At 44.0% G+C, this 23,579-nt stretch overlaps 1 protein-coding gene and 1 long non-coding RNA gene across 2 annotated transcripts in view; both read left to right on the top strand.

Annotated features, from left to right (window-relative positions):
* LOC117534740 (zinc finger protein 239-like) overlaps positions 1–23,579 on the top strand; it is a 311,675-nt gene that overhangs the window by 208,533 nt on the left and 79,563 nt on the right. The gene's annotated exons all lie outside the window — the stretch shown is intronic.
* On the top strand, positions 10,253–14,094 carry LOC117534747. The gene is made up of 3 exons (XR_004567314.1): positions 10,253–10,291; positions 13,708–13,771; positions 14,036–14,094. It is a non-coding gene; the product is annotated as an uncharacterized LOC117534747 (long non-coding RNA).

Below are 23,579 nucleotides of genomic sequence, written 5' to 3'. Positions count from 1 at the left end.
AACGTGCATTTATCTAACAGCTACGTTTCCCACAGACCTTATTTAGAGCTATTTTCTAAAATCCTATGGAGAAATCTCATTGCTTTTTTGTGGAGGGAAGCCATGCGTAGCTTACTTCCGGGTTTTAGGACGCCTCACTGCAGCTCTCTCGTCTCCTCTTCACACACCACACTTTTCGCGGCACACGTACTTACAGCCAATCAGCTCTGAATGATGTGAGATGACGTATGGTGGGGATGGCAGCACTATGCCCCTATGGTCATTATTTTTTTGCCACACACATTAAATAGGAAAATATTCTGAGCATGCGCAAAGTAGTTTTTACAGTCACCGTTCACTTAGACAGAGAGAGGGAGGGGCAGGATCGGGTTTTGTCCCACATGGCTCTAAACAGCTCAATAGGCACACACTGTAGACACTAATTAGAAGAACACAGACTAAAACAGCAATGTACAGACGAATCAGATGATTAAACATGATCTTAAAATATATTTTATATATTTTTTTTTTTTTTTTTTGCATTTTGTTGTAATCATTATTTGTAATACTTTCTGCTGACACTAGGTGGGGCTGTGCCCCACCTGCCCCTAATGACCAGTCGCCACTGAATATTAGGATTAGTGTGAACAACTAGTTTACATGTTAGGCTAACAGTGCCTTGGTTAAAGAGCCTGTTGCTGTTTATTTATAGCTTTGAATTCTTTCAAACCAATATTATCTTCTTAAACTTGTATGGTAGTCAGGAGCATCACTTTCTAATGTTTATTGATATATTTAGAGGCAGGGGATCTAAAGTAATGCTTTTAAATTCAGATTAGATTAATGTCTACCATTTTCTTAAATTCATGGTATTTTCAGTAACCATGGGAATTGAGGACACGAGTTATCTAAATGACTAATGTCATCTTTATGGCTTTCAGAAAGGACAGGAGACCGACAGGTGACTATCAAAGGACTAATAGCAGCAGCAGCATGATGATGATGTTAAATGTGTTGTTTTAGGAACATCCATTGCAAATACATGGAATTCAATAAACATTGAATAGCATATCATGCAGTTTGTCTGTGCTTTTTCCTCCGTGTTGTCCTGGTTTGCTGTGCTGCCTCCTTGTCGCCACCATGGTTTGCTGTGCTACCTGGGGATGCTCAAATCGCTCCGAGAAAGGAGTATGAATGTACGGCTTCCCCACTGACACAGAGCGGAGGAAAAAATGGCTGGCTCAAGTCAGCAGGAGCAATTTCACGACCAACAGCAAAAAAATATGTGATGTAATTATATACAAACACTGCATTTGCACTTTTTCACAAAACGAAAACCACACCATTGGGAAAGCTTAATGTTTTGTTTAAAAAAACAGGGAAAGGCTTGAAAAACACAGAGTTGAGACTCAGGGTGCAGGGTGAGGGTCTCAGTGCAGGTATTCAGGCTCCATTGAATCCTCCTCTGGTTCTTGTGCTGAAAGAGGGATAAACAGACAGGAGAAAGGGTTATACACACCTATATAGCACACCTATTGGATGGGAAATTGCCTTGGGGAGATAAGGTGTTTACTTATATAAAACAGTAGTATTAAACTTACCTTGTGTTTTCACTCTCACTTAAGTCCCTCTCCCCTTGCCATCAATCCAAAATCAGCTGAGCTGCAACATTATACAGACAGGTAATAATCAACATAATCACAAGGACACAATATGGCTCTGCTAAAAACACTCACTCTTACACGCACCAAAGTTATATTTATCTAATATTTAACTCCCTCCACCCCCGCATACCATCCCGTTTAGAAACCCCTCTTCTCTAATTCAACAACGTTGGACGAAATGACATTAAGAGAATGGAATTTACAATTAAAAGGCTGTTCAACGTGTGTTGCTAACTTGATTCGGTATCCTAGCTTAATCTGTTATCTGTAAACGTTCCCTAAATCTACTAATTTAGTGATAATCCACTGACATCCTTTAATACACATGTTAATTTGAATCAGATGTACTGATAATATCCGCAATATAAATCTTTAAACTTCTTCTTACCTTTAAAAGTCCGTCACGAATGGTCTATTATGCTGCAACTCTATAGCTCTGCTAGCCTTGGCGCTAACTTCCGGGGAACGATTGAGAGGCTCCACGATCCGCCATTGCTGTAAAAAAGTGGTCCATTGGAGTGAACGGAGATGACGTAACTCTCAGTCTATATGGCGCTGGGGCGGGCCATTCTGCACATGCGTTAAATGCGTTAAATATTTTAACGCAATTAATTCAAAAAATAAATTGCCGCCGTTAACGCGATAATTTTGACAGCATTAGTTGTAACGTTTAAATATCTCAAGGAAGGAAGTTGATTGATTAAATCATAATTCTGCAGGAAAAAGTACATTTTAAATACTTTTTAAATTAATGATTAAAATGTCATAATTCAGGAAAACAACGTAATAATATTTGAGTAAAAAGTCATTTTCTTTTTTAAGATTTCCAATTAAAACCCTAAAGAAATGTTTTAGGGTAATACAAAGGTATAGTATTGCATCTTCTATGTAGCCTGCATCTCATTGTTGTTGTTTAGTTGTTTGCGAGTTTCTAGAAGTGATTTTTCTTCAGGTTATTTCCCAGCTGCACTAAACTTTCCCTTCACAAAAAGAGCGTCTTCTCTAATCCCACAAAAATGTTTTGCCTCCGCCCGACGTCACGCCAAATCTGCCCCAAACCACTGAGACAAACTCGTCTGACTGATGAAAACCACCACTCTCTCTGAGCGAGAACAAAGAGGAGGAGAGAATATCTTTGTATGCAAATCAACCTCCACCTTCACTGACGCTGGGAAAAACACGCCGACAACAAAGGCAGCGGCTGACAGGACTGCAGGAGAAGCAGCAGCTAAATGCTCGTTAGCTTAAATCCTGCAGGGAACCCCACCTCAACACCTACACAGACACATAAATAACATATAGGAATCACAATGATATCAATTTACTGTGTGAGGTATCATCATCGAGAAATATGTGTTTATGTTATGTAGTGTCTCTACTTTAAAGAGTCCCCTCCTCCTGATGTTCAGGTGTATATCAGTATGTAGTGTCTCTACTTTAAAGAGTCCTCTCCTGCTGATATGCAGGTGTATATCAGTATGTAGTGTCTCTACTTTAAAGAGTCCTCTCCTGCTGATGTTCAGGTGTATATCAGTATGTAGTGTCTCTACTTTAAAGAGTCCTCTCCTACTGATGTTCAGGTGTATATCAGTATGTAGTGTCTCTACTTTAAAGAGTCCTCTCCTGCTGATGTTCAGGTGTATATCAGTATGTAGTGTCTCTACTTTAAAGAGTCCTCTCCTGCGGATGTTCAGGTGTATATCAGTATGTAGTGTCTCTACTTTAAAGAGTCCTCTCCTGCTGATGTTCATGTGTATATCAGTATGTAGTGTCTCTACTTTAAAGAGTCCTCTCCTGCTGATGTTCAGGTGTATATCAGTATGTAGTGTCTCTACTTTAAAGAGTCCTCTCCTGCTGATGTTCAGGTGTATATCAGTATGTAGTGTCTCTACTTTAGAGTCCTCTCCTGCTGATGTTCAGGTGTATATCAGTATGTAGTGTCTCTACTTTAAAGAGTCCTCTCCTGCTGATGTTCAGGTGTATATCAGTATGTCGTGACTCTACTTTAAAGAGTCCTCTCCTGCTGATGTTCAGGTGTATATCAGTATGTAGTGTCTCTACTTTAAAGAGTCCTCTCCTGCTGATGTTTAGGTGTATATCAGTATGTAGTGTCTCTACTTTAAAGAGTCCTCTCCTGCTGATGTTTAGGTGTATATCAGTATGGCGTGTCTCTACTTTAAAGAGTCCTACTATAAATGAGTGTCACATACATCCATAATTAATACTCATTCATATGAGTATTAATCAAGGGGCAAACTCTGGGGAATATCCGGAACGGCAATACGGAAGTGCCACACATTGTAGTTCATATATTGGCCGATAGGCGATGGCTGCAGAAAGGAGCAATTTCCATAGACCCCCATGTTAAACTGCCCAATTTTACAGCAGAAAAAAACATATTTCTACCCCTGGCTCCATACATTTTATTATCGATATAGTTAGATTCCACCTTCATGATTATGAATCTGTGAGTGAATTGTTTTCTAACACGACCCTTTTATTTATATTAGGTCTTAACATTTTTTGCATAAATTAGGGCGTGGTCACATTGAGTGACGGCTCTGTCAAGTGACTGCTGCTGCTAGCTTCTTGTCTCTCTGCTACCTGCTCCGTGAAGCTAGCTACAGGGACTCTGCCGGCTCAGCTCATCCAGGGAACACAACTTGAAGCCGGCCGTGGTTGTTTGTTCTTCATGCTTATATATCGGACTATTGTGACTCGCTCTGCGGTTAAAACAGACGGTGCATGAATGCGGTTTTGCGGTAAGTTAAATTTGAGTGCTTTATTTATGTGTTAATGATTTTAATCAGCTACGTAATGAATGTTAAGGCTTGGGTTAGCGTGTAGCGAGTGGTAGCTACATTGGTGCTAACGATGCTAATCGTAGCCTCCAAGTTAAAATAATAGACTGTATATATAAAGGTTAAAACGAAATAGACAAGCGTTAAGTGGGATAATACTGTTGAACAAACGGCTTCTGTTTGAGGTTGATAAAATAAGGTCATCCTTGTAACGTAGAGAGATATTTTATTATGTAGGTAGGAACTGTATGCTTAGATATTACAATATGGTTGGTTGAGCTGGAGCATTATTGAGCTTACACGTTAACATCACAGTCATCTGAAGAACGAACCCAAACCTTGTTGTTTTTATTAATTGCATTACCAAATGGGTATCAAATAAACAGTAAGCATTGGTAACACAACTTCCAAAGTTACAGTAAAATAAAAAGGACCCTGACTCGGACAATACACAATCCAACATGTTCAACAGAAGAGAATCAGTTATATTGTTTGTACACATGGTACTTTACATATATATATATATCTGTTTGTTTAAGGTGTCCAGGTGATGCAGACAGGCTGGACCAGAGAGTGAGAGACAGAACTGGACTCCTCACAGCAGTGAACTTCAGCACAGGTACAAAGACTCTTTTTTTCATACTGTACAAATAATCAAGAAAGATATTGGTTTAAATAAATGAAGTATTGACTTGAATACACTGATATACATTCCATTAAAACAATACTAAATACTAGATCACCTACACATCAGTTAAGTTGAGGGGTTTTTCCATGCAAAAAGTTACATTTAGATATTTAGCACTATCATTTTGTCAGCTTTCTAATTTAATGTATTGAAGGCAAAGATATTTAACACATAGTGAGAACTGCTACTATTTATCTCTCAATATTGTCTGTAAAAAATGTGGTAAGTTATTCTTTCAGTGAGACAACAGAGCAAGCTTCTACAGTTGCACTACGTTTTGATAACAGTTAAATATTATTTTGATAACATATATTTCAATGTTGATGAACTTCATACTTTTCATTCATAATCTGATTGTCTTTATAGCTCACTGTTGAAATAAAAAAAAAACATTACAATTAAAAAATAATGATATCTACAGCCCCTAAACACACAAACACACCGCTTTCATAAATAACACACTTGTTCTGCAATAATATGTTTTATGTTTCCTGTCATTTTTGTTAGGAAAGGACATGCCTGAAAGACACGACTCAACATTTCGTCCTTCTCTGAGGGTCAAGAAGAACATCCAAGAGGAACATTAAAAGCTGATGTTATGAGATTTTAAGACCAGTACAGGACATTCACTAAGAAACTACTTTTATTGTGAAAACACAGTCAGCTGATCGAATGCACCTATTTCCACATCTACACTCCATCCGCTGATTATTTCTATTTGCCTCGCTTTATGAGCTTCACATCACTTGTGCCTTGTACCGCAGAGTTTGCAACGTCACAAATAAATGGGGCCAATCTTCAGTCAGATGTGAATGTGTAATCTAACATTTTCAGTAAGAATAATGGACAAAAGGAGTGCAAATACAAATACAATTTATTGAACTGTGAACCAAAAGTTAATCAAATGTTTTAAATAAAAAGCACATATGGACAGAAGGTGTAAACCTATTAAATGTATAAGTGAACATATTTAGTCAAATAAAGTGACAGACTAGGCCTGTGCAGTTGGTATCAGCTTTGCCCAGCATGGGCTCCTCCATCAGGCCTGGTCCTCCTTGCAGAGGAAAGACCCTCAGTCCTCTCCAAACCAACAGACAGGACGTCCATCACACGGAGGTTTCTCCCTGAAGTCTCTGCAGCTCTCTGGACACCATGCTGTCTCAATCCGTCCACACTGAATATGAGAGGGGAACAATGAAAATAATAAATGCTTTAGACAATAAGAAATATAAAGTTGACTGTTGAGTTGCTCAGTTTTTTTAGATTGTCAATACTATTACTGTATAACTAATATCTCAGGTTAAGAGGCACATTCAAATAAAGATTGGTCTTTAAATTCAATTCAATTCAAAACCTTTATTTATCCAGGTAAAATCCCATTGAGATCAATGATCTCTTTTTCAAGGGAGACCTGCAGCAGTAGGTTCCACAAGAAGACATAAAAACATAAACAACAGAACAACAAAAGGACATCATACAGCAAAAATGTACAGGGATTACAATTTACATATGTAACCACATGTACAGGTTAGGGGTGTAACGGTTCACAGAAGTCACGTTTCGGTTCGTACCTCGGTTTGGAGGTCACGGTTCGGTTCGGTACAACAAGAAAAAGCAAAAAAAAGTCCCAAATGCATAATTCCAGGTTTGTTGTTATTTATGTTTGAACAGTAGTGCAAGTTTCAGTTTAAAAATAAAGAACTCTGACATTTTGAATAATTAACTGTATTAAACAGTTAAAAACAAACCACAAACAGTACCACACACACTCAGATGGCCATATTATCTATAATGGCTGATGTCAAACAAAAAGGTTTCATCAAGCTGTAAAACTAAAAAGAATGTCTTGAAAATATGACATCATAAATAATAAGAAAGTGTTTCAAGAGCACAAAGTCGTTGAAAAACATATGCCAAAAGCTTCCGTTATTTATTTGGGTCTCTCGGCTCTCATTTCTATTGGTTTCTTAAAAACAGAGCGGATCAGCTGCTAAACTGCTGTTGTCTTTTGCCGGGCTCCGGCAAATCTCGGTGATACCTTCTGATATGATTTAGCATGTTTGGCGTGTATTTCTATTAGCATACCGCACCACTGTAGAACAACGGCGACACACCGTCCTCGTCCGATCCACCACTCGCACTCCACCGTTATTGTAGTCCACAGGGAACCCGAAATGTTCCCACACAGCTGATTTAAAATAAGCAGGTGGGTTCTAGCTCCTGTGTGTTATCTGAAATCGCCATACTAACTTTTCTTCTTGTATTTTGTTCGTTTTGTTGTTGTGTTTCTTCTTGTTCTTCATTTGTCGTTTAAGGGCGGCTGGCAAACAGCTTTTAGGCGCAATACCGCCCCCTGGATTATATATAGTGTAGTGCAGGGGTCGGCAACAGGCGGACCGCGGTCCGGATCCGGACCCAGACGCCGACCTATACGGACCCGGAGCCATAATCAATACATTAATAGGGGATTTGTCGGTGCCTCCCGCTTTTTTAACGCTGATTTGGGTGACTTGCGTAATTCGTGGAGAACCGAAGAGTTTTCGTTTTGGGGGTGGGGGGGAGGGAGTCCGTCCGTCAGTCCGACTGACGGACAACTTCTCACTTCAAAAAAGAAGAAGAAATCTAGACCGCAAAAATAATTAAACAAGCGAGTACCTGTTTTTCCTGGCCAAGGACAGGTTCCATGAACACAACACGAGCGTAACGTGTCTTCACGTGGTATATGTCTCGTCTGAAAGGAGTGCTGAGCACTGGAACGCCGATCCAGCCCTTACAATATTGCAATACCCATAAGGAGCCGTACACATGCCGCAGTGTTTGCGTGGCTGTGTCTTTAGTTGTAAGCACAGTGGCGATCTGTTGTTATTAGCATCTGGTTAGCTAGCTATGCTAACGAATTTAAAGAGCTTTTCTACAACCAGGTGGAAGAGAGCTCTCTCCTGAGAGGCTCAAATAACCTCAGCTCAGTGAGGTTAAGGCACACCTTGATATGATCATTATAGTTATTAATGAGACTAAATGAAAAACAGGTATAAAATACTATATGACAGTAACAAAAAGTTGTTAACAATAACAAGAATAGAGTTTAAAAGGGGAGTGATTTGTAAAATATCCAAAAAGAAAAATCTGCTTACAGTTCTGTTTCATATGGGTGTTGAGAGATGTATCCATAGATCTCTTAATGTTGCTCTCAAAGTGTACCAGATTGATGCTTTTAACTTCAATATTTAAAAAAAATCTTCCCGGGGGAGCATGCCCCCGGACCCCCCTAGAGGAGGTTAGGTCCCCCCCCCCACTTAAATCATGTTCACATGGATAGGATACTAAATACATTTGCACACATCTTGAGTCCATATCTTTCTGTTTTGGTGGTCATGCCACACGTGCACGTGCATGCATACGTGAGTCATGGTGAGATATCTGGATTGGTTGCTTTTTCTTTGCACAGCATGAAAGAAAGGCCAAATGAATGGGCTGTGAGTTTAGTTTTTTTAAGCAAAGGTTGAGTTCAATAATTTGTACGACCCTCGGAGGATGTTGTAAAAGTTGAAAGGAAAATTATTTACACCCCTGCTGTAAATAATAATAAAAACCCTTGATTTTTAACTTAACATCTCTGTCTCCTATTGATCTGACTATATTATAAAGAATAGCAGTTAATTGAAGCATTATAGCACAGGCCTTTGTCAGATGGTTTATTACGCTGTTTTTTTCCTGCTTCGAATAGTTCTCTCTTTTTTCACCATACCTGTGTTTGCATCACTGTAACCAATGAGCACCTGCATGTGTATGAGAATGGCCCTGACTCCATGTCAGCCCAGATTTACAAACTCCAGGCAGGACAAGCTCAAGCTCAATTCTCACACTGAATTTAAAAAAAGTGAGTGAGGGACTGCAATATAAGAGGGAAAGAAAGAGAAACTTTAAAACTGTTCAAATGTTATGATTTGTAAAGACTGATATTGTTCTATAATCGGCTGAAACTGTTAAATCATGATGTGAAACGGTTAACAAAGAAAAAGGGAAACTCAAGCTGCTGCTACACTTTATTTTATTTATCTAAAATTAAGCACTTTTAAGATGCACATATTTTCAAAAGCTATTTTATTTATTTTCTCTATTTTATTTGTAAATGCAGCCCGAGAGGAACATTACACATATCCACAGTATTTAAGTAATGTTAATTGACAATACATATTGTTGTTTTTGAATTGTACTTTCTTTATTTGATTGGCAGTCAGTTGTTGATTACATGCAGACGTTGATAAAGCTACAGGTCACTTCAATATCACACTAATTCATGAAGCAAGTTAGACATTTTGATGTTCCGGACCTTTGCATGGGGACATTTTATCTAACTGGACCTCGTTGAATTTTAGTTGAAGACCCCTGGTGTAGCCGGTTCAGAGCCGCTCCTCCCCGGGTCGCTCGCTGAATCCTGCGGGGAAGACTCCATCCATGCACCGGGGGTAAAAACAGAAAAGCTCCAAAACGAATAAAATCCCGTCAGAAGTCAGTGGTTGTTAAATGGATGAAAAAACACCCAGTGAAGAACCGGCGGAGAAGCGTGTGTGAGAAGCGGGAGAGAAGCGATAATGGGCGGCGTTTGGAGAGGAAGCCGGGAGGAGAGAGGGGGAGGGCGGGGAGCTGGGGAGAGCTTTCTCCCTGGAGGCAGAGATCCAGGCACTGACACTTTACCATCTTTCAGACACAAATCAAGGAACCAGTACTCAAGTACCACACTTAGGCCTAAATACTATTCTGACATATTTGTACTTTGAGTATTTTTAATTGTATAGTAGTACTTTCCAATTCTTCTCAACTAGATTTCAGTTGCACCTTGTACTTTTTACTCCACTACAGTTCTTAAATAAACATGATTATATGATATGATGCAGTACTGTCATCTACACAGAATTGTACACATTAAATCAGTTTTCCGAATTATTTTACATGTGTAACCAATGTATAACTTCACTTGTTTATATTTCAGTAAAATCATTGTCCATACTTTATTTGTAAAACTTGTCACTGTCACTTTATTTTTTAGATGCTTTTATTTTGAAAAGTACGTTTTATTTGTGGTACTCTTGGCACCGGCACATTTCTGCAGACTCGCGCTACTTTCCTCAGTTAGCTTCAGGCCCCACTGAGGAGAAGTAAGTGGATTGATTGATTGATTGATTGATTGAAAAGTTTATTAACAGCTTGTATATTGGGTACAGTACAGTACAGCTCACAACATACAATTGTTAAGGGGATGCAGACCAGAGAAAGACTTTTGTCTTGTTTACATCAGGGTCCCCCATTTCCAATTCATCATATCATTTAAGACATATAAGACATATTTGACATACAGATGGCTTATTTACAATTTACATACAGGTGTTTTTTTAGATACAGATTGCTTGTTTACAATTTTCATTTTAGATTTCGTTCTAATACATCCTAACCGGACATTTAAGACATACCAAGTCTACAGATATACAGTTAGTAACAGAGTCTAAAATGCGAGTATATACATAGATGGGGGGGGGGGAAGCTGTCCATTGAACGACAGGTTGAGATTTGTACCATTACCGGGGCCAGTTTTGCAATGCTCTCCCCCGAAGGTGCTCTTTAAGAGAGGTTTTGAAGGTAAGTATAGTTTTACTTTCCTTTACAGTTGTGGGAAGAGCGTTCCACCTTGATGTGGCATCATTGCGAAACGTGTATTCCCCCTTTTTTGTGCCAAATCTGGGTTTCGCATGATTTGTGGAGCTCCCTCTGGTGTTATGATCATGGTATTCCTTGACCTTTGGGAAGAATTTTGACATGTACATGGGTACCATAGAGGTGTAGTGGATCTTGTAGACCAGGCCCATTGCAAGTAGCTGTACTCTGTCGTCTACTCTAAGCCATCCTAGGTTGTCAAAGTGGGCAGAGGTGAGGTGGGTTCTAAATGAAAGGTCAAGCAGTAGTCTGACCAGTTTATTTTGCGATGTTTGAAGTTTTATTTTTAGCGCCTTGGAGGTGCTATGGTACCATGACGTGCAAGCATAGTCATAGTACCCTTGAATGAGTGCTCCTGCCAGAGTTTTCAGGGTGTTCTTGTTTACCAGAGAGGAGATCCGGTATAGGAATCTAGTTCTTTGATTGACTTTTTTTATTACATTGGATGCCATTTTGTCACAGGAGAGGTTTGCCTCAAGAATAGATCCTAGGTATGTAATTTCCTTCTTACTTGTGACAACTACAACTGAGAAGTCGTCGGATTTGCTGAGATTATGTTTCGAACCGAAGAGAATGGACTCTGTTTTACCCAGGTGTAATGATAATTTATTATCGGCGAGCCAGGTGCAGATTCTGCCGAGCTCGGAGCTGAGGGTTTTTTCAACCTGCAACCTGTTCCTGTCAGAGACCAGCAGGGCTGAGTCGTCCGCGAACAGGAACAAGTTGCAGTCACATGCTGATGACATGTCATTTACATAAATTAGGAACAGTAACGGACCTAATATGCTTCCTTGTGGAACACCACAGCTCACTGGGAGGGGGGGGGGACAGAGTACCGTTTACCTCCACCATCTGTTCTCTCCCCTCCAGGTAGGACCGCATCCAGCTCACCGATAGTTTATCAAAACCAATTGCTTTTAGCTTGTCAATCAGAATGGGGTGATTGACAGTGTCGAAAGCCTTTTGTAGGTCCAGCATCACCATGCCGCAGTACTTGCCCTCGTCCACCTCTTGTTTGATGTGGTCGCTCAAATAAAGAAGGCATGTGTCAGTGGAGTGGGATGTTCTAAAGTCAGATTGAAATTCATAGATTAGTTTCTTTTCCGCGAGGTACTTTTCGACCTGTTCATATACTATTTTTTCCATGACTTTCGAGATGGAGGTAAGTATAGAAACAGGGCGGTAGTTGCCTGGGTCCAATTTGCTGCCCTTTTTGTGCAGGGGGGTTACTCTTGCAATTTTGAAGTCTTTGGGTACTTTTCCCTGTTTTATGGAGAGGTTAATTATGTGAGCTATGACTGGTGAGATGGCGGTTGCTGTGTCTCTGAGGAATTTGGAGGGGATATTGTCGTGGCCAGTGGCCTTGTTAGGTTGGAGGGCGCTCAGTTTAATGAGTACCTCTGCTGTTGTTACCCTTGCTAGACTGAAATCATCTTTGCGTACCCCTAGGTTTTTGTAGTAGGTCATGATGTGATCTACTCCAAAAAGCCCTGAGTGGGAGGGTAATTTATTTACAAGAGTTGTGGCTATGTTTGTGAAAAAAAATGTCAAGTACTTGGCCACATCCAGTTTGTCTGTGATGAGCCTGTTATCTGTCTTTATGTTTAAGTTAGAAAATCTCGTTTTGAGTTTTTTACTGCAGCCAAGCTGGTTATTGAGTAATTTCCAAAGTTCACGGGGTTTATTTTTGTTTTCCTCAGTTTTGACATTGATGAAATTCTTTTTGGCAGTTTTGATCATGGAGCTTACGTCATTTCTTAGTCTGTTTCTTTCAATTTTGAGTTCAGTCACGTGGGCCTGGAGTTCACTGCTCGTGCTTTTGGAAAGCATTGACTGACTTTTATGAAACTCAGAGCATTTTTTGTCTCTGGTTTTCATGGCGGTCAGTATGCCGGAGTGCATCCACGGCTCAGCGCGATTTTTTACCCTGGTTGTTCTTAGGGGGGCCAACTCATTGAGTATTGCAGAGAATTTGTTTTTGAAACCAAGCCATGTTTCTTCAACTTGTGTACCACTGAGCTCATCTGACCAGTCCAGGCTCTCCAGTTCTAGGTTAAAGGCCTCGCTAGAGTAGTTTTTGAGGTCTCTAGATATGACTGTTTTGTGACAGCCGGCCCTTTGTTTTTGCGGGTACAGAATATCATATAATGATCACTTAACCCGCATGCTATAACCCCTTTACTGGAGATCCTGGACTTGTCAGAGGTCAGAATGAGATCAATGGTAGTTTGGGTGATTAGCTGGCTGAAGCCGTGCAGATCACAAATCCTACTGAAGGACTTGAAGACGGACGTGTCTTTACGTTGCATATCCGTGTTCCAGTCTCCAATAATAATTGTCTCTACATCTCCCACATCAGCCAAACACCCATCTAATGTATCATAAAAGTCACTCTGTTCCGGTGGTCTATAGATTGTCCTGACTATTACAGATTTAGCATTGTCAAAAAGAATTTCAACCCACACAGAATCAATATTTTCATGATGCAGGTCAGTACGGTTTTTGAAATTGGTGTCTTTATGTATGTACATGCAGACACCACCTCCATTCACATTCCTGTCCCTTCTCACTACAAGATAATCTTCAATTTCAATCTCTGAATCTGTAATGGAATTGTCCAATTTGGTCTCAGAAAAGCATAATATGCTTGGAACGAGTGGTGTCATAAATGTTGTATGTTATATGTTAATAGATTGTTTAATGTTACACTTCACACAAGCCAAACCTATTTGCAGTTAATATCTATATTTTGCCGTGTGTGACTGTAGTTTATATAATGTGCAGCGCTTCAAACAGTGTTTGGGAGCTTTCTAAAGTTTAGCTATATGCTAACCTAACATGTGGGTGTTTTCTTCCACTGAAGGTGTGAAGTTAGAAAGCTGATGAAGCCATTTCCTGCTTTAATTATTATATTCTGTTTTGCACAGGTATGTGGGTATTATTTTTGTATTTTGTAACTGTAAATTGTATTGTTTGTTATGTAAGTGTAAATTAATGGTTATATTTGTGTATATTGGTTTACAAGGAAGAACTGGTTTGCCACCATGGATAGATGTATATCTGTTAATTGTATTATTTAGAACTCTGTATACTTTCCTGAGTTAGCTTCAGGCCCCACTGAGGAGAAGTGTGAAGTTAGAAAGCTGATGAAGCCATTTCCTGCTTTAATTATTATATTCTGTTTTGCACAGAGAATAAATCCTGGTTGGCAAGAAAGAAGTCGTTCTCATTTACACAACATAACACAACGCAGAGATCACATGTGGCGTCAAACCAGACCGGTTACATATGCACTGTTTGATCAATGACCAAAATAAAAAACATCTGCGGTCATAGGCGGCGCGTGAGGCTCAGGTTTGGGAAGGCTAAATCACTTTTTTTACCTGACGCTGCCCGCCTCCGGCGTCTATAGAAAAGAGATCAACTCAGTGACCAATCAGAGCTCAGTTTGCAGAGTTTAAATCTCTCAAGTCATATTACAGGATAAAGGAAATACAGTTTAAACTGCCGTATGCAGAGAAGACGCCGACGTGTCGCACTTATCATTACATCATCAATCAGATCATCGATCATATAATATCATAATATATCATATATTTCCTTATCTGAGTCAGCTTCTCCAGCCGTATCTGGCCGTGCAACACTCACAGTGTCACATACTGTAAGTAGAAGTATTATTTTAAGCAACACATTATGTTGACGAAACACTCGAGTCAAATGTAATTAAAGTCAGATCCACTCGTGTCAGATGGGGCAGTGATATCATAAAACTATACGCTTTCAAACACTCGGTAGGCCTAGTTATTTTTTAACGAGTTGTTCTGTATTCTCCTTGCAGGTGCAACTCTGTGGCTTGTATTCTGGATTATATGTTTAAGTCATCATGGATGTTTAAAGCTCATATTTGTCTAATATTAGTTTACTTTTCATTAATGAAGTATGACGCTGCGCTGTCAGTACACTTGTCCCTGTTTGTGATTGGTCAAATGTAGCTAACCCCGCCCCTTTCACGTGAACGCGCTCTCAGCTGGAGAGAGAAACCCTGGCTTGATTTACCGAGTTGATAACCAGCGTCGTAGGACCGCTTAGCGAGATCTCGTTTGTTAGTTTGTTGTTGTTAGTTTGTTTGTTACTCAAACATATCCAGGGTCTGTTGAACTGGCTTCGTAGTACAGGGCACAAGTGGCTAGCAGCGCTAATGTCAAAGACACAGACATTGCATTATATTTGTATTTTACCAGGATGCAGTGACACAAATATTTGGGAAGGCTTAGCCTAGCCCCTGTCTGTGGTATATTTAATATATTTTTATAAGGGTGTGAGATATGATTGAAGGTTGCAATGCATGTTAAGTGGCAGACATTTGATATGTTTTTTTTTATTTATTAAAAACGACAATTCAAGACAATAGTACGGTGGCCGACAGGTGCAAACGAGCGACACCGACCCAAAACTCTTCAATCGGAGAAACGATGCAAATATAAGAACACAAATGTTCCACATGACGAAACATCTTCAGCAACTTGACAACACATGCAGCATTTAGAAAACATTCAGCAACTTGAGGAAACATGCGCAGCGTTTACTAAAAGCTGCAGAAACCAAACGCTGCAAATACAAAACGCTGCAAGAAGCTCAAAACACAACGGAGACCAGGGGACACTAAAGAGTGACGCACACAGCTGGAGACCAGGGGACACTAAAGAGTGACGCACACAGCTGGGAGACCAGGGGACACTAAAGAGTGACGCACACAGCTGGGAGACCAGGGGACACTAAATAGCGACGCACACAGCTGGTAGACCAGGGGACACTAAAGAGTGACGCACACAGCCGGTAGACCAGGGGACACTAAAGAGTGACGCACACAGCTGGAAGACCAGGGGACACTAAAGAGTGACGCACACAGCTGGGAGACCAAGGGACACTAAAGAGTGACGCAAAGAGCTGGGAGACCAGGGGACACTAAAGAGTGACGCACACAGCTGGGAGACCAGGAGACACTAAAGAGTGACACACACATCTGGGAGACCAGGGGACACTAAAGAGTGACGCACACAGCTGGTAGACCAGGGGACACTAAAGAGTGACGCACACAGCTGGAAGACCAGGGGACACTAAAGAGTGACGCACACAGCTGGGAGACCAGGGGACACTAAAGAGTGACGCACACAGCTGGGAGACCAAGGGACACTAAAGAGTGACGCACAGAGCTGGGAGACCAGGGGAAACTAAAGAGTGACGCACACAGCTGGGAGACCAGGGGACACTAAAGAGTGACGCACACAGCTGGGAGACCAGGGCTGCTTCTCATGTCGATTAAATGAAATCCTTGCTTCCCTCACTTGCGTCGTTTCCCTGCGTTTAGTCCCTCCCACCAGGGAAGCATGGAGGGACGCAAGGAAACCACGAGAAGCAGGGAAATGAGTTTTAAGAGTAATGGGACGTCCTTTCCTCCGGAGCGTCACGTGAAGCGACGTCCGTTTGTGATGATGCTGCACAGCTGATCGTCTGGCAGCAGCCAGCTCTGTACCCGTTATTTCCACAAACACCCCCGCCTCTGTTAGTGCACATTTACTGACATAAACATTAGTATCATCTGTTGTAGATCCAAATACATGAAATAAAATAAGAAGTCATTCTCAAAAAAGATAAACGCCATTCTTAAAATGTATAAACGAAAAAAGCGATCATGAAAATGTTTCCAATAAATGAATAAAAAAATGTTTGACCACTTTGTTGTTCAGATATATCACATATTTGTAACTAAATTAAACATTAATTGAAACAAAACACAGTATAAACTGAGGAGTGAGTCCCGTGAGGTTCATGTATTTTCTTCACTCCGCTGGGGTATTGCTCTCATGTCAAGAAGCATCAGATCAGTGCATGCACTGCTTCGTCCAATCAGTGAGCGATACACAGTAAGGGGGCGGGGTGAGTATCTGAGGATTTGAAAAAATGAGGAAATGAGGAAATGAAAATAGTCGACTATTTTAATTTCCTCGCTCCTCGGTCCTCGTTCTCACCGGAAGTTGATTTGCCTGCGCCATCTTGAGTAGCGTCCCATGGCTCTTATTTCTGCCGGAGGACCGAGGAGCGAGGAGCGATAATGGAGGAGCGATAACCGAGGAACCACCAGACCATCCTCCGATGAAATCCTCAGATACTCGCCCCGCCCCCTTACTGTGTATCGCTCACTGATTGGACGAGGCAGTGCATGCACTTATCTGATGCTTCTTGACATGAGAGCAGAGTGAAGAAAATACATGAACCTCACGGGAGTCACTCCTCAGTTTATACCGTGTTTTGTTTCAATTCATGTTTCATTTAGTTACAAATATGTGATATATCTGAACAACAAAGTGGTCAAAAATCATTTTATTCATTTATTGGAAACATTTCCATGATCGCTTTTTTCGTTTTACATTTTCATTTATTGTCATTTCCATTCAGTCAGTCATTAAGTGCTATTAAAATGTTAATATGCTACTGTGGTGACACGTTATTGGACATAATTCACCTTGCTTATTGTGTTGCCACACGGACCCTTTAGTGGGGAACACCTGTAGCTTTAGCTGCCATTCCTGCTAGCTCATCAGGCAGAGCAGTGCATGTGTTAACCTCTCTGAAAGGAATGGATAATAAAGATTGGAACTCCATTCTTAATACACCGCCTCCGACTCTCTTTTCACGGCACTACACTGGTGACCCTGACTTTTCCGAGAAAGTTTCCGGAAAATTAACGAACATGGCTGAGCGCGATGTTTTCATAAAGCTGCCGGAATTCTGGGAGCACACCGCGGAGGCATGGTTAGCACACGTGGAGGCACATTTCGCCTGCCGACAGGTCCGTGACGGGGACCTAAAATACTACCATGTGGTAGCAGCGCTGGGGAGCTCCACGTCGTCCAGGTTGGTGGGATTCATCGCAGCCCCCCCACATCATGGCAAATATGAGGCGATTAAGGCCCTTCTCCTTAAGACATTTAGCTTATCTGCTAAGGAGAGGGCCCGCCAGATACTTGACATTCAAGGCCTAGGAGACAGCAAGCCATCCCAGCTAATGGAGAAAATGCTAAATCTGCTAGGGGGGGAAGATCCCCGTATTTTATTCACGGAGATTTTCCTGCGTCACTTGCCTCCCCGGGTACAGACGGCGCTGGCCAACACGCCTATCACGGAGCCCCGTGCTTTGGCTGAGGAAGCGGATCGTTTTTTTCCTGGCTACGCAACAGCCCGGGGCAGAGACGTTAGCCGCGACGCTCAGCGGCCCACCGGCAGTCAAGAAAGCGTGGCGGAGGCCGGACACGGCTGTGGCTAGCCGGCGTGGAGACGTCGGAGAGTGCGTTTACCACGCACGTTTCGGGACAAGGGCGAAGAGATGCATCGCTCCGTGCAGCTACAAACCCCCGGGAAACGGAGGGGCCGGCGCTCAGTAGTGGCTCTGAGGGTCGGCGGCACGTGCAGGCTCCTCTTCGTCAGCGACAGCGTTTCGGGGAGCCTGTTTCTGTGTGACACGGGCGCTCAACGGAGCGTAGTTCCAGCGTCGAGTGAAGACGTCACCCGTGGGGGGCACGGACCGCGATTGACGACGGCTAACGGCAGTCCCATTCGCACGTACGGCGTGAGGCCTATGTGTTTGTGCATCGGAGGACAGCGTTTCAGCTGGGATTTTGTGACAGCGGACATTTCTTTTCCCCTCCTCGGAGCGGATTTTTTGTGTGCTCATGGACTCTTAGTGGACGTTAAGAATAGGCGTTTGGTTGATGCCTTAACGTTTTCTTCCCTCGTGTGCACACTTGGCAGCGCAGCGTACGACGGGCTGTCAGGCTCGCTGTCAGGTGCAGACACGTTTCTCAGACTGTTGGCCGAGTTTCCAGACCTGTCGCTACCCACCTTCTCTGCGCTTACCACTAAGCATGGCGTGGAACACCACGTCACTACCGGAGGGCCTCCTGTCTACGCCAGGGCCCGGCGGTTGAACCCTTCTAAGCTGGCTGTAGCGAGGGCGGAGTTCGCAACCATGGAGCGCCTGGGCATTGTCCGCCGCTCCGACAGTCCTTGGGCTTCCCCCCTGCACGTCGTTCCCAAATCGAACGGCGGGTTCCGCCCGTGCAGGGATTACCGCCGACTCAACGACGCCACTACGCCTGACCGCTATCCGGTGCCGCACATTCAGGACTTTTCGGCGCATCTGGCCGGTACGGGGGTGTTTTCCAAGGTGGACCTGGTGCGTGGATACCACCAGGTGCCCATGCACCCCCTGGACATTCCCAAGACAGCAGTGATAACGCCTTTTGGACTTTTTGAGTTCCTGCGGATGCCTTTTGGACTCAAGAATGCCGCTCAGACGTTCCAGCGCCTGATGGATTCGGTGCTGCGGGACCTGCCGTTTGTGTTTGTTTACCTCGACGACATACTCGTCGCCAGCGCTTCAGTGCAGGAGCACCTGTCCCACCTCCGAGCCCTTTTCACACGGCTCAACGAACACGGATTAATCATCAATCTTGCAAAGTGCCAGTTCGGGGTGTCGGACATCGATTTCCTGGGGCACCGCGTCACCAAGGGCGGTGCGACACCTCTGCCAGCGAAGGTGGAGGCTGTTGCGGCGTTTCCTCGCCCGCTCACAGCCCGGTCGCTCCGTGAGTTTCTGGGGATGGTGACTTTCTACCACCGTTTCATCGCCCGGGCCGCACACATCATGCGGCCGCTGTATGAAGCGTTGAAAGGCAAGACCCCCGTCCAGGAGATCGACTGGACAGCAGAGGCGGACGGCGCTTTTGCTGAGGTCAAGACCGCGTTGGCTCAGGCGGCTTTGCTGGCACACCCATCATCTACGGCTCCCATCTCCATCACCACGGACGCGTCAGACTACGCGGTCGGCGCAGTGCACGAGCAGTGGGTGGAGGGCGCTTGGCAGCCGCTCGCCTTTTTCAGCCGCCAGCTGACGCCTAGAGAACGCAAATACAGCGCCTTTGACCGGGAGCTCCTCGGACTTTATTTGGCCGTGCGGCACTTTCCGTTTCATGCTGGAAGGCCGTGAATTTACGGCGTTTGTCGACCACAAGCCGCTCACCTTTGCCATGTCAAAAGTGGCGGAGCCTTGGTCGGCACGTCAGCAGCGGCAGCTGTCCTACATATCGGAGTTCACTACGGACATTAAGCACGTGGCTGGCAAGTCGAACCTGGTTGCTGATTGCCTCTCCAGGGTCGTCATCGGTGCCGTCCAGTTGGGCCTGGACTATACTCGCATGGCGGCAGACCAGGTCACAGATCCCGGCGTCCAGGCCCTGAAGGTGGAGAGCGCGGGGCTGCGCTTGGAGGACGTGGTGTTCGGCGACGCGGGCATTACTCTCCTGTGTGACGTCTCTACGGGCCTGGCGCGGCCTGTCGTCCCTGCCAGCTGGAGGCGTCCTGTGTTCGAGGCTGTGCACGGCCTGTCACACCCCGGCGTTAAACCTTCGGTCCGTTTGGTAGAGGCGAAGTTCGTTTGGCAAGGACTGAAAAGGGACGTTAGGACTTGGGCCAGGGAGTGCGTGGCTTGTCAACGCGCTAAGGTGCACCGCCACACAAAGGCCCTGTTGGAACGTTTCCTGGTGCCTGAGAGGAGGTTTGATCACGTCAACATTGACCTGTTTGGTCCGTTGCCTTCCTCTCAGGGGTTTTCCTACCTCCTCACCATGGTGGACAGGACGACCCGTTGGCCGGAGGCGGTTCCGCTCGTTTCGACATCAGCTGCAGACGTTGCCCGGGCCTTCATTGCAACGTGGGTGTGTCGTTTTGGCACCCCGTCAGACATTTCCTCAGACAGGGGCTCTCAGTTCACGTCCGAGCTCTGGAACGCTGTGGCAGGCGGTTTGGGGGTTAAGCTGCACAGGACTACCGCTTACCACCCTCAGGCTAACGGTCTCTGCGAGCGCTTTCATCGCTCCATGAAGGCGGCCCTCAAGGCCGGCCTTACGGACGGTAACTGGGTCGACAAGCTGCCCTGGGTGATGTTGGGCCTGAGGACCGCACCTAAGGAAGATCTGCAGTGTTCTACAGCGGAGATGGTCTACGGTCAGCCGCTGAGAGTTCCGGGGGATTTCCTCCCAAATGCATCGGCTCCCTGGTCGGCGTCGGCCCAGCGGGCTTTCCTGCGTGACGCCGCTGAGGCCTTTGTTCCGATCCCTACTACTCAGCACGGTACTCAGGTGTCCCAGGTTCCCGCAGAGCTCCGCTCGGCGGAGCACGTGTTCATCCGGCACGATGCGCACAGAGGCCCCCTGCAGCCCCCTTATGATGGGCCTTTCCGGGTCTTGGAGCACGGGGACAAGCACCTGGTGGTCGACCTGGGTGGCAAGGCCGAGCACGTCTCGGTGGACCGGGTGAAGGCTGCTCACCTGGACTTGGACCAGCCTGTGGTGCTGGCTCGACCTCCGCGACGGGGCCGCCCCCCGGCCTCGTCCCCTGTCACGGATTTAAGACCTGTTGTTCCGGTCCCTCCCCTTCCGGGGGCCGCACAGGCGGGAGTCACTTTTCCGACTCCCGTGCTCAGGATTCGTGGGGGTCGGCGTGTCGTTCCTCCCCGCCATGCTGATTTTGTTTATGTGTGAATTCTGGGGGGGCTTGTGTGGTGACACGTTATTGGACATAATTCACCTTGCTTATTGTGTTGCCACACGGACCCTTTAGTGGGGAACACCTGTAGCTTTAGCTGCCATTCCTGCTAGCTCATCAGGCAGAGCAGTGCATGTGTTAACCTCTCTGAAAGGAATGGATAATAAAGATTGGAACTCCATTCTTAATACACCGCCTCCGACTCTCTTTTCACGGCACTACACTACATATCCACACAAACACACAAAGTGTGCAATCCAATGAATGTTAATCTAACTGGGTTTTGATAGATAACATATTTTATTTCTATTGTGCACTCTAATCAATATTAATCAAACTATTGTTCGTTTAAATAAATTTTAAGAATGGCGTTTATCTTTTTTGAGAATTAGTTCTTATTAAAAGGGGAAGCAGCAGGCGGTTAGAGAAATGAGAACTCCTCTCCTCTGAGCGGTCATTTTAAAGAGACGTCCATTAATGATGAGAGGAGGCACAGCAGCCCTCTGTCTGATGGACAGATGTGTTCATGACCACTTATATATTTACTTTTAATTCATTCACAGTGCGGTATAATGAGACAATAACAGGCTACAGATGCGGACACACCCCCCCCCCCCCCCCTCTCCCCTCTCTGGTCGCTACAATGAGGAATATAAATTACGGGCCAAAAGTTTTATTTACAAGTATTAAAAGTAAGCAGAGGACACCAAACCAACTGAGACCTGTCTGTCCGCTGCATCTACACACACACTGTACCACACACACCTACACACTGTACCACACACACCTTCACCACACACGCACAGTTCATAAAACAGGCTACAGCCGTTGTGTATTTTATTATGTGAAGCACTAAATGGTTTTAGAAAAATATCGACTCTTTGTAGAGGCCTGTTATACTGCACGGACTTCACAGCTGTTCTCTCTGTAAACATCGCGTCGATGAAAGCAGTTAATAAAATAATATCCAGGGATGCATGCAGAGCTGTCATTGGCTGAGATAAGTCCGGCCGTGCGTCACGACTCTTTGAAACATCTCTGTTGCCGGAAATACATCCACGAAGGAGCCGTGGAGGACCGTGGAGGACCCATCAGTGTATCCTCGGTTAGAGCTCCTCCAGAGAGCCTCCTCGACGCTCGATCCTCGAAGTGCATTTAGGCTGCTTCTCAGGTCGACTATTTTCATTTCCTCGCTCCTCGGTCCTCGGTCTCACCGGAAGTTGATTTGCCTGCGCCATCTTGAGTACCGTCCCATGGCTCTTATTTCTGCCGGAGGACCGAGGATCGAGGAGCGAGGAGCGATCATGGAGGAGCGATAACCGAGGAACCACCAGACCATCCTCCGATGAAATCCTCAGATACTCGCCCCGCCCCCTTACTGTGTATCGCTCACTGATTGGACGATGCAGTGCATGCACTGATCTCATGCTTCTTGACATGAGAGCCGTTTCCCAGCGGAGTGAAGAAAATACATGAACCTCACGGGACTCACTCCTCAGTTTATACCGTGTTTTGTTTCAATTCCTGTTTCATTTAGTTACAAATATGTGATATATCTGAACAACAAAGTGGTCAAAAATCATTTTATTCATTTTTTGGAAACATTTTCATGATCGCTTTTTTCGTTTTACATTTTCATTTATTGTCATTTCCATTCAGTCATTAAGTGCTATTAAAATGTTAATGTGCTCCATATCCACACAAACAAACAAACAAAGTGTGCAATCCAATCAATGTTAATCTAACTGGGTTTTGATAGATAACATATCTCTTTTTCTTCTCTCAATTATTTTATTTCTTTTGTGCACTCTAATCAATATTAATCAAACTATTGTTCGTTTATACATTTTAAGAATGGCGTTTATCTTTTTTGAGAATGAGTTCTTATTTTATTTTATTTATTGGGATCTACAACAGATGATACAAATATTTGTGTCAGTAAATGTGTACTAACAGAGGCGGGTGTGTGTGGAAATAACGGGGACAGAGCTGGCTGCTGTCAGACGATCAGCTGTGCAGCGTCATCACAAACGGACGTCGCTTCACGTGACGCTCCGGAGGAAAGGACGTCCCATTGCTCTTAAAACTCATTTCCCTGCTTCTCGTGGTTTCCTTGCGTCCCTCCATGCTTCC

The sequence above is a fragment of the Gymnodraco acuticeps genome, unplaced genomic scaffold (assembly GCF_902827175.1).
Source record: "Gymnodraco acuticeps unplaced genomic scaffold, fGymAcu1.1, whole genome shotgun sequence".
NCBI lineage: Eukaryota > Metazoa > Chordata > Actinopteri > Perciformes > Bathydraconidae > Gymnodraco > Gymnodraco acuticeps.
Note: the sequence above shows the minus strand (reverse complement) of the source record. Positions and strands in the feature narration are given on the sequence as shown.